The sequence below is a fragment of the Galeopterus variegatus genome, unplaced genomic scaffold, assembly GCF_000696425.1.
Source record: "Galeopterus variegatus unplaced genomic scaffold, G_variegatus-3.0.2 Scaffold117, whole genome shotgun sequence".
Classification (NCBI taxonomy): domain Eukaryota; kingdom Metazoa; phylum Chordata; class Mammalia; order Dermoptera; family Cynocephalidae; genus Galeopterus; species Galeopterus variegatus.
Genome location: NW_007726228.1, coordinates 1,021,585 through 1,040,556, shown reverse-complemented (window position 1 = coordinate 1,040,556; position 18,972 = coordinate 1,021,585).

Here is an 18,972-nt window from a genome sequence, read left to right as displayed (position 1 = left end):
AGAGAGGAAGGAGAGGAGAGAAAAAGGCATGAGCTTCTATCATTGCAAATTAATGAGAAATTGCTTAATAAAACTGCAAAGATCTGGGGTCATACTGATCTGAAGTAGGGATCCACCTCTGCCATATAGTAACCGTAGGCCTTAAACAAGTCACGTTAATTTTCTGAACATTTGTTTCTCATTCTTTAAATGAGAATCTGAGTCATTTTATTGTCTAAATAAAATAATGTTCACAAAGGGTCTAGCACCTAGTCTGGCATATTGCTAGCATTCAAACATCATTACTTTTTTTTTTTTTTTTCCTTTTTGTCTTTTTTCGTGTCCGGCAATGGATCGCAACCCTCAGTGTCGCGCCCGTACCAGACCGGGACCGGCAACGGGATCGCAACCCTCGGTGTCACTCCCACACCTCGCTCAGCCAGTGAGCGGGAACCGGTCTGTATGTGGGATCCGAACCCTCAGCGGGAGCGCCACCGCACTCCCAAGCGGCCACTGTAGCAGTGCACCACCGGGCCAGCCCCAAACATCATTACTTTTTAAAAAGTCGGTAACATAAAAATCTAGGCCCAAAGAGGATAAAAGCAATGCCCTTGACATGATGGGTCTTAGGTATATATATTAACAAAGTAGTAGTGGTAGTATCATCATCAATTATTTCAGATAATCTTAAAATTTATACCTGTGCTTCCAAAAGTATGTTCTGTAGAACATTAATCCTGTTGGTCGCTCACAAAAAGAAGGGAATGCATTGATTATACCACCTTTATCTAAATCTGAGTAGTGGTGTCAAGAAGCAAACAAAAAATCTTTCTGACTAGCCCTGGCCAAGGAGATTAGGAGTATGACAGAAGGTTGGCAGAGTCCATGGGGGGACTAGTGGGGGAAAGGACAACAGAAAACAACTGTGCCCTAAGTTTTTGGTGAGTGTTTATGTCTGTTGGCATATTAAAGACACCAAAATATTCACACCAAAAAGAAATATGTTCAGCTTTGTTTAACATGGCTTTTAAAAATGCTTACTTGATCCCAGAAATTTTTAACATAAGAACACATTATGGAGTTGGATGTGATCCCTGGGGCATGTGGGATTTTATAGCTAAGGGAATAAGGCTTAGAAATTGCAAATGCAGACAGACTATAACGATCAGTGGTTCTACATAGTCTCATCTCAACAGTGAGAAGAGCTCAGACTCAAAGAAATGAAAATGTCTAAGTTCACATAACTTGGTTGTGGCAGAACTAGTACAGAACCCAGTTCTCAGAATTCCCAGTAATACTGTTCTCTCACACTCTGCTGATTGCCAAGGGCTGCTGTAGTTGACATGTTAACAGATAATCTATGAAGCTGGCTACTACCCGAACCCCTAACCCATGAAGCTCTTAGGGACTGGCATACTGAGACTGGATTTCTAAAAGGAGCCAATGGAAAAGTCACAGTTCAGTCACTTGGCTGTGACACAGCTATCCTGTAAAGTAAAGGATGCCTGGAGAATGAACACCCATATGACACTTTTCCTGACTACAAAGTCCTCCAGCTACTCTATTTAAAAGCTCTCTAATTTCTGTGAGATAAGTTGGTAGCAATTACCAATCACCTTTTCTCAGATGGTTGGACTGAACAGCAAGGGAGAAGTGGTGGGATGTGGCTGAAGTCGGTATCCAAACCTCCGCCTTCTCCCACTCAGCCTCTCTATTCCACACCACTCACATATGAACAATTCCACGTCCTGGCTTCTTAACTTAGTTGTAAGTTTTGATCATAAATCTTTAAATAAATACCCTCTAAGATCAGCCAATAGAAAGCAATTAGATGTTTCATTTGCAGCCAAAGTACAGGTATCTTGCAGGACTTCGCTGTAGAGCAGGGTAAATTTCGAGACATAAGATTAAGATAACAATGAAATAATCTTTACATGCTCCATACTTCATGTGATGCCTGTCTAGGTCTTATTACCTTCAACTTTTCTTTACTTTGATGACTGACTTAGCTCCCAAAGATACACATTTATCTACATGCAGAGAACCAAGACCAATTTTCCCTAAAGTAGAAGGGCTCAGGAGTGTTAGTTCAGTCACTTCCAAGAATGAACATAAAGTTGGCTTTACTGGAGTCTAGCTATAATGTCTCTCCTATTCAGTAATGGAGTTTCTGCTCTATTCTCCTGATTAGAATTCCACCTTATCTTAAAATTTGTTACTCCATTCCTTTTTTCTCTTACGTTCCTGAATCCCAGCTTGGATAACTCAACAGGTAGAGATGTGACTGTGACATTGGAATCAGATACTGGGATTTGAATCTCATGCTAATACATATTAGCATTGTGACTTACTTACACTCAAATTTTCTTTTTAGAAAAATAAGCCTGATTATAACTATTCTAGCAAAACTCAAAATAGATGTTTCGTATAAAGCATTTTATGCATTTAAAAATGATAATTACTCATTTTAGTATTATCCTAGGTCTTCAAATGTGTAATATTTTCTTATTCTTTTATTGTTCTTGTTCCTCATTATCATACTTTACATATTTTTGGATACACTTGTCTATCACCGCCACCTAGAACTCCTGGATGCCAAAGGGTCACAGACTTCCTGGAAATGGGTTTTTATTCTCTACACTTATTGAGATTTCCCCTAAGCTTCCCTTCGGTGGGATGAATCTGTGTCTGCTAGTGCCACTGAACATGTCTAATTTTCTAGTCTTAAAACTTTCCAATCTGGTCTCTTTACCAAACACTTGGCTCCTATTCTTAGTCGTGACGTTGGGTATGCACCACACAAACCATATGCCATCGTCTGTGTTCTTGAGAACCTACAGATTGGTTGTTTTATAAAACATTTACCAAGATTTTAAGAAAATAAAATTGATAAAAATGGTATTTACATCATTTGTGGCTTGTTCTTAGTTATATTTTTGAATCAGTGAAATTTATACATTCTTTCAATTTTTCCAGCAATTAAATACAGTTTGATGATTTTCTTGTGATGGAAATCAGAGACCAGGCATTACACAGTCACTTAAGCAAACTTTGAAATAAACAAAAAACAGTCATACTACATAAACTTTGTTGAAGATGAAAATGACAATTAGATATCACACCATTTATTTGTTTTAATTTATTTAATGAATATTTGAGTCCCTTATCTGAGTAAGGCTCCATGATGGTTGCTGAGGGGAGACATAAAAGTAGTTCTTATAGAAATTTTCACTTTGGTGAGGGAGATAAAGTTGATACAGATAGATAATCCAATCACTGAATAAGGGGAGATAAAAGAAGTCAAAAGTATGGAAGTAATTAATCTCAGGATTGAAAATTAAAGCATTGCCATTTTGATGGGAAGAGGCTTTAAATATAATCTGAATGGTGTGGTCAAAAGGAAAAAAAAAGATAGAATGAGGAAGACTCTTCAATCTTACACCGATGGGATTTGAGACATGGTAGAATGTAAAAGATGATTATTAATTTTGGGGCAGGATAAAAGAAAGGAGACTTATACAAGATTTTAATCCAGAAATCTATGATGAGGAGACCATACCATGAAGGCATCAATCTCCAAAAGAAAACTGATGTACAACTGATATTGTACTGATACTGTAATATAAAGAGAAATCAGTTTACCTCCAGAAACCCCACAGTCTAATGAAGAAGATAAAAGGTCATTGAATGATTGAAATTAGAGAAATAGTAAAGATAAAAGAAATCTCTATTAGTAGCAAAATGAAGGAAGCATAGCTGGGCACGCTGGGTAATATTTAGGAAACGGCAGCTGTCACTTAGAAAATACACTAAAGGATCAGTAGTAGTCTTTATACAATGGATAGAGGATATTCCAAGTACAGCGAACAACTTTAAGAATAAAGAAAAGTTCAGCAACGATAATAAGAAAAAGTACATGTCCAATTTACAGAATGCTGTATTAGTACCAAAGATTTATTCAAACCATTTGAAACCAATTTTTAGGTTAATTCTTTGGAAGCCATCTAAGATGCACTGTAGGCTGAAAATATAAATTGCCTCAATAAATGTTAGGGCGGGAAAAGCCAACAGGTTGTTAGTAGATATCAGATACATTTTGATGGACAAAAAAACTTTAAAAAATATACATCAAAAAAGATAGACATACCATTTTATACACTATTTCTCCATGTGCCTTGTGGATAATGAATGCTTGATGATTGGATGAGGTTGTCACATGATGGGCACTATGGAGGTTTCCTTCCACTCTTGGAGGGACTCGTCACTTATGGCTCCTAATGTGAATTTTTAATCACCGAGTTGAGATTGCGACCCTTCAGCCATTGAATATTATCTCTCTATTCACGTCCTTCAATATTATTTATTTACTCACTTCAAGTCACATTGAGCAATGCTTGGATGCAAGTCTGAAATGTATGAAAATCTACTCTAAGAGCAAGATTCCTTAAAGAATAATTGGTTTTCATCCTTATCATGTCCTTAAATGGGTCTTCTTTTAATATCATTCTGAGCTCCACTTAGATAAATCAAAAGATTGAGACTTGAATAAAACTGATACCCTGCCATGCTTGAAATACCTGCAAGATTTGACACAGGTGATCACTCTTCCCTCCTTCCGTTCACTTCTCTTCTGGGACATCACACTCTTCTAGTTTCTTCCACATTCACTTATTTCTCCTTTTTAGTCTCCTTTGGTAGTTCCTCTTCATCTCATTGACTATTTAACATCAGTGTACTTCCAGGCTTAGTACTGAATCTCTTCTTAATATGTACTCACTCCTTTGATAATCTCACCCCATGCCTTTGAATATCATCTATACTTCATGATTCCCAAAGGTTCCCATTTGCTTCTGAACATCAGATTAATGTAAATGAGTGTCTACTCAAGACTTCCCTTTAAACTTCTAATAGTCACCACAAACATAAAAAGTCTAAAACTGAGCTCTTGATCTACTGCTCCTGTACCTCCAAAACTATTCTACCTAGAGGCTTTCCCATTTCAATTATCCTTACTTTCTCAGACCAACACTCTTGGAGCCATTTTTTTTTCTTCCTTTTTTTTGTCTTTTTTTGTGTCTGGCAATGGATCGCAACCCTCAGTGTCGCACCCGTACTGGACCGGGACCGGCAACGGGATCGCAAACCTCGGTGCTGCACCCGCACCTCACTCAGCCAGTGAGCCGCCGGTCTGTATGTGGGATCCGAACCCTCGGTGGGAGCGCCGCCGCGCTCTCAAGTGGCGCACTGTAGCAGTGCGCCACCGGGCCGGCCCTTGGAGCCATTTTTGACTTCTCTCTTTCTAAACCCATTTCCAATCTTCTAGCTAACTCTGTCTTACATTCAAAGCATATCCAGCATTTAGTCATTTATCACTACCTCCACTGCTACTGCCATGGTCTATGTCACCATTATGTCATATGTGCACTATTACAATGGCCTCCTGGCCACTCCCTCTTCTTTCACCATTACCCCTCTACAGGTCAATTCTAAACACAGAATCCAGGTTAATCCTTTAAAAATACAATTAATATGATGTCGCTACTCTGCTCAAGTCCTTCCAACAATCGGGTTCGCATCTCACAAAGAGCGTAATGGCCCAGATAGCCTCCCAAGACCTAAGATTTAAACCTCTCTAATTTCAAGTCATTCTCTTCCCTAGTAGCAATGGCTTCCTTGCTGTTCATTAAAATACAGGCAGACATGTGTCTTGATCCCTTGAACTTGTTCCTTTTGGCTGAAATACTCTTCCCCCAGACATGAAACATTTACTTCTTTGATGCATTTGCTTAAATCTCACCTTCTCTTTGGTGCCTACCCTGACAATCATATTCTAAATTCTATGAACTCCCTATTTTTCTCTCCATTTTTTCTACGGTATCCACTGCCTTCTAACATATTGTATACTCTCCTTAATTCTCTTTATTGTGTGCCTCTCTAAAAATATGTAAATTCCATGAGTGCAAAAAGTTTGCTTATTGTACTGATTTACTTCCAGTGCTCAAAACTATGTCTGGAGCATCCATAGTAGGAGCTTAATAAACATTTGTGGAATGAATGGATGAATGAATAATAGATTCTAAAGTTGTATAGGTCTTAGGGCCAGAAGTAATCTTAGAAATCATCTAGGGTAAATCATTTACTTTACTGAAGAATCTGAACCTTCATGAAATAAACTGACTGATCTACAACAGGAAAATACACCTCCTAATAGACAGTTCAGACTGTCTTTTTTCTTGATGTATCTACAGAGTCAAGTACAATGCCTGACTTAGATCAAGTGCTCAATGACTTTCTTTTGAATAAATGTGTCCAGTATTCTTTCCCTTACACCATATTGCTAGCCTTGACTTGTCATTGGCAGAGCTGTGGGAAGTGGATGGACAGAATAGATTATATCCAAAGTTTATTTTAATGTAAGATTCTACTGGGCAGACATTCTAAATATCCTACCTAGTTGTTATAACCATACCTTCTTTTGTTCCCCTTTACTTTTCCTTCTTCCCTTTCCAATGCCTGTATACAACCCTCCCCCCCCAGCAGAACCAGAAAAAATATATAGAAAAATATCTTTCTTTGGAATATGAAATAAACAACTTCTGAATAAAATCTGAAAGTTAAACATCCCTAGTTACCTGGACCAGACTCTTGAGCACAGTTGGAATGATTTGGGTACCACAGCAGGACTGTTTCAGGTACAGACAAAGTTGCTGGTGGAAACAGAAGTGAGTGTCAATGAGATTTATGTTGGCTTATATTTATGAGAAATATTTTAATTTCTGAAATCCCATCTTTAGTAAATTATCACATTCCCTACTTTCTTCTCCAGGTCTTTTTATTTATTTTATTTTTATGCAAGGAATAAGCAATTCATCTAGTCTTTATTCAATACATATTTTTAATACCTACTAATCTTTTTGTGATAATATTGAACATAACAGGCATAGCATCATCCTAATGAAGTTTACAGCCCAGTGAGGGGCAGACATTAATAAAATAATTACAAAAGCATATAACTAATTATAAACTGTGATAAATGTAATGGATGAAAATTGAAGGTTGCCATGAGAATATATAACTAGTCTGGGGGTGGAGTGGGTCAAGAAAAAGCCACAATTGAGCTAAGACAAGAAAAATAAGGAACACTATCTAGCATAGCTTTGGAGGAGGGAAGAGAGGGAGATTCTTCCAAGCAGGGGTGACAACTCATGCAAAGGTTCTGAGGGCGGTGGAAGGGAGGGAACAGCATGGCTCACTGGGTTACTGAAAGAAGACCAATTTTGCTGAAGTAAAGGACAAAGATGAGACACAGCTACATATGTGGTAAAAACTAGATTTTTAGTCTTTAAAAGTAATGGGGAGGTTTTGAGATGAGAGAGATTAAGTCCCTCCAAATCCAATAGTGTACCTGAGTTAACACATTCAGGTTTTCTGATATAAAGTGTCGTAAACAGGGTGAGTTATTAGTGACTGAAGTGGACAAATGTTTTTGAACATTAATTTTATCTAATTCAAAAATTTACCAGATGCTATTGTAAGTCTGTACATTCTAAGTTTTAAGTGCCTTGGTCAGGTTAGCATTGCCACCACATATGCACATCTATTTACTTCTTAATTGCCTTCTATATAACCTCAGTTTAAACAGATTTCATTTTCATTGTTTTTCAGAAAGCTCTCCTAGTGTTTGAGTATTAAAAAAATGAGTTTAATCTTAGTTCATTTTGAGGTTTCAGCCCCAGTTCAAGCCATGTCTTGATTTGCTTGAACAAGTTTCTCTTTTCTGGGCAATATCAGTCTTGCCTACATCTGCTCTTTAGATGAAATAGAGTTGATAGCTTCAATTTCAGAAGAACTCATATTAGAAACTATTTCTCTTTTAAATAATAACAGAATTCCGGGCAAAGATGGTTAGGCGGCAAAGTTTCATAAAGCTGTGAATGATAGGCTAGGACTGGAATTGATTCAAATGTTTAATTATTCGTTGAGAGAGGGTTGTCTGGAGGCTTCACACAAGAACAGACTTTATTGATTTTATTATTCAGGGAAGGTAATAATTTTGATATATATGTATATATTTAAAGAAAAAAAAATACAAGGACCAATTCCTCTGTTAAGCAATAATGACAAAATGTTTGTCAAAATAGTGCTAGAAACTGAGAAAATGAAGGGGCCAAAGAGCCCCTTTTCTTTATTTCATGTCATCAATATACAAGGACCAATTCCTCTGTTAAGCAATAATGACAAAATGTTTGTCAAAATACTGCTAGAAACTGAGAAAATGAAGGGGCCAAAGAGCCCCTTTTCTTTATTTCATGTCATCAATCTTGTGGTCTCCAAACCTGCAGGGAATGTCACAATAAAGCAGGTTGCATTCAAGATGTTTTTGAAGTTGAGAAAAGATACACCAATTTATATTGTATTTATGTCAGTATCAGACTAATGTCTTTGTCTCTGTGCACTGTAATAACCACCTCAGTAACTTTAGACATCAGCCTATATTTTTAAGGAGTCCTGTAGTCATTTAGCAGAGGTAGATAATAGCCATCTGAGGTCCAAGGTAACTAGGTCAGACAGTACAAAAGATTAATATATTTCATATGTTTTGAGTGAACAAAAGCAGATGAAATTTACAGAGGGATTAAGAATAGGTAAAAGATGAAACAATAATGTAACACATAAACTGTAGTACTCAGAAGCTGCACAATATAGAGAAGAGAGCATTTGCTGAGTTAAATTTAGCACATAAGTTTTAGGTATATTTCTATGCCTAACTAACACCCTATTTTGTGGAAAACCACAAAAAGACAAACTTCTTGGGCTTCAGTTTTTGCATCTTTAAAAGGTGGCTATTAAATATACACAAACACACACACACTTATACACACACACACACACATATATATATATATATATATATATATCTGACACCCTTTCCCAGATCTATGATTCTATAAAGGATCAGTATGAGATGATAATAGGGTTTGGGGGCTATGAATAAAGTTAAATGGAGAGAAATTAGAAAAAGAACTTAAAAAGGAAACATAAGTATATTTCTAATAAGGAGGATGTGGAATGAGGGACTAAGGGAACAGGTAGAGTTTATAGAGGAAGAACAAGCTGGAAGGGAGAAATTCTTTCTTATAGAACTTGTTCCAAGCTTGCAGCCATCCATGCCAGAATCTGAATTCCAGGATTAACTTAGTAAGTACAAATTCAATATGCTAAATTTCAGAAATGATCTTACTTAAATAATAATTTATGTTGCTTTACATGTTAGTAGAATATGGCTAGGAAACTAAAAAGAAAATGTTTTTAACTGAAATTCATAAGATCCATTTTCAGGTGCCACTGACTAAAGAAAGATTGTAAAGAATAAAACAAATAGAATGAAACTGAGGGAAAAATTAATACATTAAGCTATTATCTTGAGAGCAGTAATTCCTTACAGAAAAAAAGTGATGAAATTATCAAAAAGCACTTCTCTGATGAGTAAGCTAACTATATTGATCTAACCATCACACATTCTACACAATTATTGAAAATCAACATTGTACCCCACATGTATGTATAATGATAATAATAATAATAATAATAATAATAATAATAATAAAGCACTTCTCAAAGCAAAAGAATGGCAACCATGAATGCCAGAAATTTTATCTCACCAAAAAAGTGAATGAGATTTTGAAACTATATTGGATCCCTCCAAAAAATATCTATTGAACCTGCAATACAGGACAATATGCCAAGATCTTATCTCATGTAATCCTGAAACATAAGTATTAAGTATTTTCATTTTATATATGAATAGGTGAAAGGCTAAGGGATTATGCTTGAGATAGAGTTGAAATGCCAGTGCATAATATGTGATAGAATGAAACTGAGGGAAAATTTAATACATTAAGCTATTATCTTGAGAGCAGCAATTCCTTACAGAAAAAAATGATGAAATTATCAAAAAGCACTTCTCTGATGAGTAAGCTAACTATATTGATCTAACCATCATACATTCTACACAATTATTGAAAATCAACATTGTACCCCACATGTATGTATAATAATAATAATAATAATAATAATAATGATGATGATGATGATAATAATAATAATTAAAAAGCACTTCTCAAAGCAAAAGAATGGCAACCATGAATGCCAGAAATTTTATCTCACCAAAAAAGTGAATGAGATTTTGAAACTATATTGGATCCCTCCAAAAAATATCTATTGAACCTCCAATACAGGACAATATGCCAAGATCTTATCTCATGTAATCCTGAAACATAAGTATTAAGTATTTTCATTTTATATATGAATAGGTGAAAGGCTAAGGGATTATGCTTGAGATAGAGTTGAAATGCCAGTGCATAATATGTCATGAAATAAATCCATAGCTTTTTCCATAACTAGGCAAGAACTACCTCCAAAGTGCTTTGCCCATCTTATTAGTCTGTACTGATTGGATCTTCCAGATCACTAGCTCCTTCAGTAGTGGGATCAGCAGGTCTTCAGTGAAAGACATGTGAACCTTATCTGAAAATAGCCGAGGTGACAGAGAAGCATTTAGGGAACAATATCTTACGCTGTACAGGTTGATTTCTTAAATAGCTTTCTCTGAGCTGTCTTTCCTCTAAAGTTTACAGCAAAAAAATATTGGAAAGACCACGAAAAAGTCTCTTTTAATAGTAAAGGGAGGGCATGCATTAATGATTTCAGTACAGATATGGTAGAGGCATTGGAAGTGGTTTGACATATGGCAGACAGTTGAAAGATGATTAAACTCGGTGGTTGATTGGATATTGGCAAATGAGGAAGAGGAAAGTCTATAGAGATATTTTGATTTGGAAATTGGGCCAGATAGCACCTCCAAACAGGAGGAATTTAGTGGTGTAGGAGGAGATTCTTTCTTTTACTAACCAATCTGCCTTACTAAGGTGTTCATGCTTATGTGCTAGTTTCAGCCACCTGGCAATGCATATCTCACTGCTATTTTCCTTTCTGAATAAGTCTAGGATAGCTCCACTCTGGTCCACATTCCTGGCTTGGTCTCCCTCACAATCTCATTGAGCCTACAGAGTTACCCTAAAGTCTGACCTTTCTTTCTTTGTTTAATAATGAAGGCAAAGTAGGTTGTAATTGAGTTGGGTCAGTGCCTCTCAGTGTGAAATATACGGTAAGCAATTGTCCTTGGAATGTCATAGATAATCAGCCTACAAAAGTAAATCTTTAAGTTTCACTTAAGTAATTTTAATAAAATAAGATTTTTATTCACATGGTGTAAGCCTTTGTCATTCAATTAGGAATGCATTTTTCCCAATTTTTTAGTTCTCTGTTCATTGTATGAGATAGTGTCTTCTGCCTCTCTCAGACTACTTCCTGAGACTCTGAGACTGTCAGTCTTTAATCACTTGAGACTAGGCAAGTGTGGACAAGTTTAGTCATTTCTCCAGGGTTTCAGAGGAGATAGCCCTGTACTCCAAAAATTAGAATACATTCCTTTCCAGGTCCTCACCTCTCTCCAAATTGCCTAGAATTTACTGTAGTTAGTTTTGAAACATTGCATAAGAAAAGCACCTGGCCCTGTTCACTCCTCATTATTCTGAGGGGTGACAGTGTCCCCACATTGGGGGAAAAACCACTTTCCATTATCATTGGACATTGATATGATATGAAGGCTTATAGGAGGTACTAGTTTAAAGACAGAGGGCATAGATATAAAGAAAATCATAATAATACGGGCTCTTGTGCTTTGGGGAAATGTAAACAGTGTGAATTATTAAACTGTCAAGTTGTCAGGACAAAGACAAACTAAAGACTGGAGCTAAATCCCTCTGTGGCCATGGCCCAGACAGAGCAGAGCACAGAAGGAAGAGGGTGGAGAAAAGGTTTTAAAATTCAAATGCCTCCTATGCTGATTGTAAATTTCTATTGTAATTCCCCAAGAGCCAGATAGCTAGTCTGTCTCTTTCAGTCATAGGAGTATTTACTGATTCTGAGAGCAGTCCTTAGGGAGAAAAGGAACTAAGCAAGATTGGAAGCATGTTCTGGAAAAGAAGAGAAAAGGAAGACATCATGGAAGTGTAGAAAGTTTTAAAAAAGTGTTTTTTTTTTTCTGTTTTTTTTTCCTACAGAATAAGAAGAGACATATTTACTTAAATACACATGGATTCATGACATATATACTACATGTTATAAAATGCATTTTGAAAACTGTGGAAACTAAGACCTAACCATAGCATGTGGCTTGTGTAAGGTCTCATGGCGTTCTATTCTATAAGCAGTTTACACACACACACACACACACACACACACACACACACGCATGCACACATACACATACACACACGTATGTATAAGATAGATAGATGACAGATCAATCAATACAGATTTGTTATTATACAATAACACATTGGGGTACAGGTGAGAGCTCTTACCACCTACCTTCTCCCATGACAGACACCCCCATTGCAAAATGTTTGTGATTTTGAGGACTTATCTTTGTGTATCAGGTGTTGAAATACCTATATACCTGGAGTACTACCTTGAGAGTTTATGGAAAACTTTCTTCTCCCAAACAAAGAAGAGAAAGGGATAGGGACAGGACAGGGAGTGGGAGGAGAAGTCATTTGACTCTTTCAGAGTGACCCCCAGATCTTCACAATGTGGTCTTCACATCTCGTTTAAAATCTACCACGAATAATCCTTTTTCTGAATCTTGTCATATTTCACATCTTAAAATTACCTCTTCTTTCCTCTTTACCTGACCAAGTGTTGCATCCAAAATGTATAAATGAACCAGTTGATGTGAAATTATTTGCCATGTTTGAGGATCATGCCTCATATAAGTAACAAAAACAACTTATAAAATAATTACTAGAAATTGTGTTTGTTTGTTTGTTTTTTAATTGCACAAAGCTGTTTTAAAATGGAAACACTTGTTTGTTTGTTTTTTTTATTTAGCTTTTTACAACATTCCCCATGTTAACACAGTAAACATGTGGGCACATTTCGCATTTTGTATGAACATCCAATCAACCAATACATGAATCTTGAGTCTTGAAGCTGGGATATGCATAAATGACTGTGTTTCTGGATCATATTTTTCGTATTTCTCTTCATGGTTCTCGTAGAAAGAGATTTGTGCCAGGATAATTGGCTCAACCCCCTTTTTATACTTTGATTGTTTGCTATATGCAGCTTTTCATCCTTGTATTATTATTCACTGGTAAAAATGTAATTACCTGTCTTGTATTATTGTCAAAATCTACTCAAGGATGTTTGATAGAGAAAAAGGGAGAGTTTAGCCTCAGCCACTTCAGTTTTAACATGAGGAGAATCTTCTTAATGTTAGCCAGCTTTCTTTTCAAAATATATGCTTCTTTCATCTTTCTCTTTCTTTCCTTGTCTCTATCACTTTGGTTTATCTTTTCCATATTGTTTTGTCTCTTTATCTCTTATCCCTTCTCTGATCTTTTCTGCTTCTCCTGATTTATTTTGTTAGATATTTTTTCCATTGTCTTCTGCAGAAAACATAAGATTTGTAATGAGTTATTTACTTGTCTCCTTCTGCTAGACTACAGATATTTTGAAAGCAAAAATTTTACATGGGCCTAAAAACCAAGATCAACACCTTCCAATTATGACTTTCCAGTAAGTGATTAATTAAACGACATCCATGAGAAGTTCTGAAGATGAAATTTAAATTGCTTCTGATAGTATATGAACCTTTATGAGCTGTGGTCCAGTTATGCTGAATTATTTCCAGTCCACTGCATATATATGTTCTTGTGTGCATGTGTGTGTGTGTATTAAAAATTATAATATGAGGGGTCTTCAAAAAGCTCAGGAAAGATTCGTACTATCTTTTAATTCTATTTTCCCATGAACTTTTGGAAGTTTTGAGTATAAATATATATGTTGAGCTATTGCACATTCTTCTCCCTGCCTCTGGGCACCCCACTGCTGCTCCCCACACCACCCCCAGCTTGGCTTAATTACCACTCTTGTCTCAGGTCTCAGAATAAATAGTGCTTCCAAAGAAGCCTTTCCAACTCCCCTCTAAATCACCATTAAGGTTAGAAACCTGCTTACTGCTCACGTGGCATTCTGAACCTTCATCACCTTAGTTGCATTACACTCAGTACTATGTCTTTGTTCTTTGTCTTTATCTCCCACAAGAACGTAAACTTGCTGTGAGTGTGGGGGTCAAAGGTGGTTGTGTTTGCTCACAGAAATCATTCATTATGTTTGACCTATAGAGGGCTTTCATGGAATATCGATAAAATGAATGGATGTTGCTAAATCACTAATGTTTATGAACAGGTTGCTTACCTCTCTATCTACAAATATATGTGTGTATATCAGAGTAGATGCAAAGTTATCCCTCTGTTTTCCTTACTCTCATTCACCTTCAGATAAGATTTCTTGTGTTACTTGAAAAAAAAAAGTATTATTTAATTAGTATCTAGGGATTGTGCAAAAACCAGGATACATCTATGAAAGTGCATCACGTATGCATCACCGGTCAGGTGCATCTATTTGAAAAAAAATTAAAAACTATTGGATTAGGCACAGAATTCTTTTTTTTTTCCTTTTTGTCTTTTTTCGTGACCGGTAACGGGATCGTGGGCCAGCCCACACAGAATTCTTTATAAATGAGCAGATATATTGTTATTAGTGTTAGTTATTGTGAGGCCAAGTGATTAAGATTTTCTTAAATGTGACTAGAATGCACAGATAATTAGACCTGAGGTTCTAGGAGTGATACACAGAACATTCCCAAATAAAGGGTTTCTACAATTTATAAGTCTTTGGCCCCTATTACTTAGATTTGAATATTTTACTGTACAGAAGACTACCAGGCAGATACCATTAAAAGGACTGACTCTTATTACCCTTCTTTTTCTAGATAATAAATGACCACGTTGTTTTTTCTACTAACGCTCACATAATTCAGAGGCTATAGTTGATTCAATTAAAATCACCCAAGACACTAAAAGAAAGCACCACAGATGAGTAAAATCTCAATCCAGGTAACAAAGTGACATCCAAATGCAGAGATAGTAAAAGCATGAGAGAGAGAGAGAGAGAGAAAATACGAGAGAGAGGGGGAATATCTCGCTTAGTATATTAGCTTATAACTGAATGAATGAACATAAATAAATCAATGAGTGAATAAAACAATCCAACCAAATATGCACTTCCATTGGATGAGGAAAGGAATGAATATCAATGAAGAAATGAACCTCGAAGTAAATAACAAGGTACATTTAACCTTTACCTTGATGATAAGAATCTGCTTTATACAAGTTTGTCGCATGGCTAACTTTACACGATTAGTGAATGAAGGCATGCATGGCCTTTATTAACGTTCAAATACACAATAAGAAAAGACTGAGTAATTGAGCAATTTACATTACAAAATTGTTTATTGATAATTGAATGGTTACACTTTGTTTTACTCGTTTCAAAGTCTTGATAGAGTGAGGCTCAGGACAGGAAAAACAAAAAACAAAACAAAAAACCCAAACATTTATTTGGAAGGGGAGAGAGAAAAGAAAATGAGGGAAGCAAAAAAAAAGAAAGAAAAAGGAATTATTAATACTTATTAAGGTCATAATATAAACTTTTAGGCTGTAGGGTGCTTTGCATATCACTTCTGTTTATATTTTAAAACAGTCTTGTGAAATTATTTCATTTTTCCTGTTTTACAGAAGAGAAGGACAAATAAAGAGGCAAGTTTTCTTCATGGGTTTGTGGGAACTAGTAAATTTAAGGTGAGTGAAGTAGTGATTCTGAGAAACAACATGAGAGGGTGTGAAAGGGAAAAGAAGCAAACCTCAAAAAAGGAAGACGTAGAAAACAAAATTTCTCATTCAATTAGGCACCAGGACTTATAATGTAGTAAAATAGAATACAGAGAGCTATAAGAGAGAATTCTAGTAAAGTATACAAAGCATATTTCAAAAGCTCCATTTCTTGACTACGTGAATGACATGACAGAACAAATCAGTTTTTTAAAAAATTATTTTCACTGTACATGTTCATGGGGTACATTTTGTTATTTCAGTACATGCATATATTGTATAATGATCTAATCAGAATAGTTGGCATATCTATCACCTAAACATTTATCACTTTTTTGTGGTTATAACATTCAAGATCCTCTTTTCCAGCTATCTTGAAACACACAGTACAATATTATCAGCTATTATCACCCTAGAGCACCAGAACTTATTCTTCCTACCTGACTGTAATTTTGTGCCAATATTCTATACATTGGAGCATGACTTGCAAATTGCTTGTCCACCTGCTGAGTCTATGTGAGTGTGGCCTGTATACTGCTTGTAAAAATTAGAATACTTTAATTAAGAGTTCAATTGCTGGATTTCCTTGAAGACCCAACAATATTGGGCTCATGTTCCCATGTAGTAATAATTGCCTGGTTAAGTATATCTGTTCCCATTAGATGGAGCATGTTTTGTTTGTCAGTATCTCTACCCAAACTGGGTAATCATTTATGTTATTTATGTGGCTCCTAGTAAATTAAGAGATTGCGACTATTGGCTTAGAAATATACTTTTGAGCAGTTAGGAGGTTTGAACACCACTGCACCACATCCTGTGATAGGTATTGATTGTGGTGGGGGACAGTAGGTAAAAATGACTAAGATACATGAAACTCTTCTGGAATTCAGAGCCCATCAGGATTGAATGAATCATTAAAAACATGAAACATGAAAGAGTTAGCGGGAAGTACTGTAGAAATACAGAGAAGGAAGAAATTAGTTTCTTTTAAGAAGTAAGGCAAGCATTCAACAGTGGAAGTAAGATTTGAGTAAGATCTTAAAAAAAGGAGGAGAGGTTTACAAGTTGCAGATTGGAAAGACATCCTAGGGAGGAAACAGCAAACACAAGATATAAAAATATACAACATGTATATGAAAATGTATAGCATACATAATATGTATAGACATAAAAAGTAGCATGTGGAGGAGGAAATGATAATTGAATGTGGCTAAAATATTAAGTGAACATTGAGGGAAAGGAGTAGTGACAAGTAAGTAAACTGTAGATGGAACAAAGACCTTGATGGTTTTTAAAGGCCATACTAAGTTATTTAGACATTATTCTACAAGCAATGGATGCCATAGGAAGTGTTTTGGGGGGAGTTAGTTAATTTAAACAATGTGCTGGAAGAATTTGATGTTTTGAAGTAGGAGATGAAGAAGGTGAGAGGTAATGAAGCATTCTACCAAGGTTAGTGAAGATAAAGTCTGAGGACACAGATCTAACAGTCATTTTTCAATTTAATTTAACACTGAATTAATTCAATTTAGCATATAATCAATTCAAGGTAACATTTGTTAATCATATCATATGTGTAAGGAATCGTGGCTACTTGTACTAAAATTCTGAACAAGACGGGAATAATATTCCATATCCACCATCATGTTGCTGAGACTCTAGTACGAAATGGAATGAAATACTTATTTAAGTTTCAACTTAAACAGTTGAAACTAAGAAACAAATAAAGAAACCTTAAAAAAAAAAAACTATTGAAGTCCTTTTAAGCACTTTGAAACCATGCTTCTCTCTAATTCCACTGACTTTCCAATCAAGACCAAAGATAAAATTAATAAAATATAAGGGTACTTCAGAAAGTTCATGGCAAGATTGCTATAACTTTCTTCTTTTGTAAAAAAAAATTTATTTTATTTTGTCAATATACAATGTGGTTGATTATTGTGGCCCATTACCAAAATCTCCCTCCCTCCTCCCACTCCCCCAACAACCTCATATCTGTTCGCTTGTCCTGTCAACTTCAAGGAATTGTGATTGTTGTGTCTTCTTCCCTCTATTGCTATCATCTTTCAATTCTATTTTTCCATGAACTTTTTGGAGTACCCTCATATTGCACGTTTTGTATAATGGTTCCTAGGACTGGATGAAAAATGCAATCTCAGATACGTCCTGCGATTGATCCCAAACTTTTACTCAATTCAGTCTTTTCTGCCACAATTTTCCTTGCCTCTGATTTTTAGCTACAACTGGAAAGGCATGTGAATGTGATTATCTATCTATCTATCTATCTATCTATCTATCTATCTATCTATCTATCTATCTATCTATCTATCTATCTATCTATCTATACACACACACACACACACACACACACACACACACACACACACAGCCATGATGTCTTAACTCTGAGAGCAGTGCTTTGTTGTTCCTTGATAACTTTGTTGTTTGCAGGAAAGCAAAGTGTAGGGGAATAAGGAAAGAGAGAAAATAAAATTTTAATTTTTCATTGGTAATCAGTTTTTGACCTGTATTTTCTAATTTGTTTACCAGGAATGTCTCTTGGATCACTGCCTTTGGAGTGCTTTCCTTGCTACTACTTTGATTTTGAAAAAAATAATTTAGAGGAAAAAGGACTGGGCATGTGGGATGAAAACTTCTGCACTTTCAGCAAATTCTAATTTTTTCTTTCTCAGATCTTTGTGGATGGAAAATAACTGCAATGGTAGTGACTTATCACCACCTGGTATGGGGTACATTGGATGTTAGGAGCCCTATATCCTTTTAGCTGTGTGATACTAGCAGGCTACTTCCCCTTTGTAGGTGGCAGTGTCCTCATCTGTAAGCTGAGAAAGGAGGTTGGATGATCTGCAAGGCATGATCTGAGCTCATGTATAATAATTTGACAGTTACATGGCATGTGATAAAGCCCTTTTGCCAAATAGGATTGAAAATTCCCAAGCCATTGTTTACTTATTTATTTATTTTTGGTAAGATATCATTTATATAAAGTGTTTTTTTAAAAAAATAGCACAAATTTATTATCTCACAGTTCAGTAGGTTTAAACAGAAAGATCCTCTTATCCAAATTAACACTGTATAGAAATCATTGCTTGGTCACCTAGGTTAAAATTACTCGTGTTCCTACAGAGATATATACAGTCACTTATGTTTCAATCAATCAATCAATTAACCA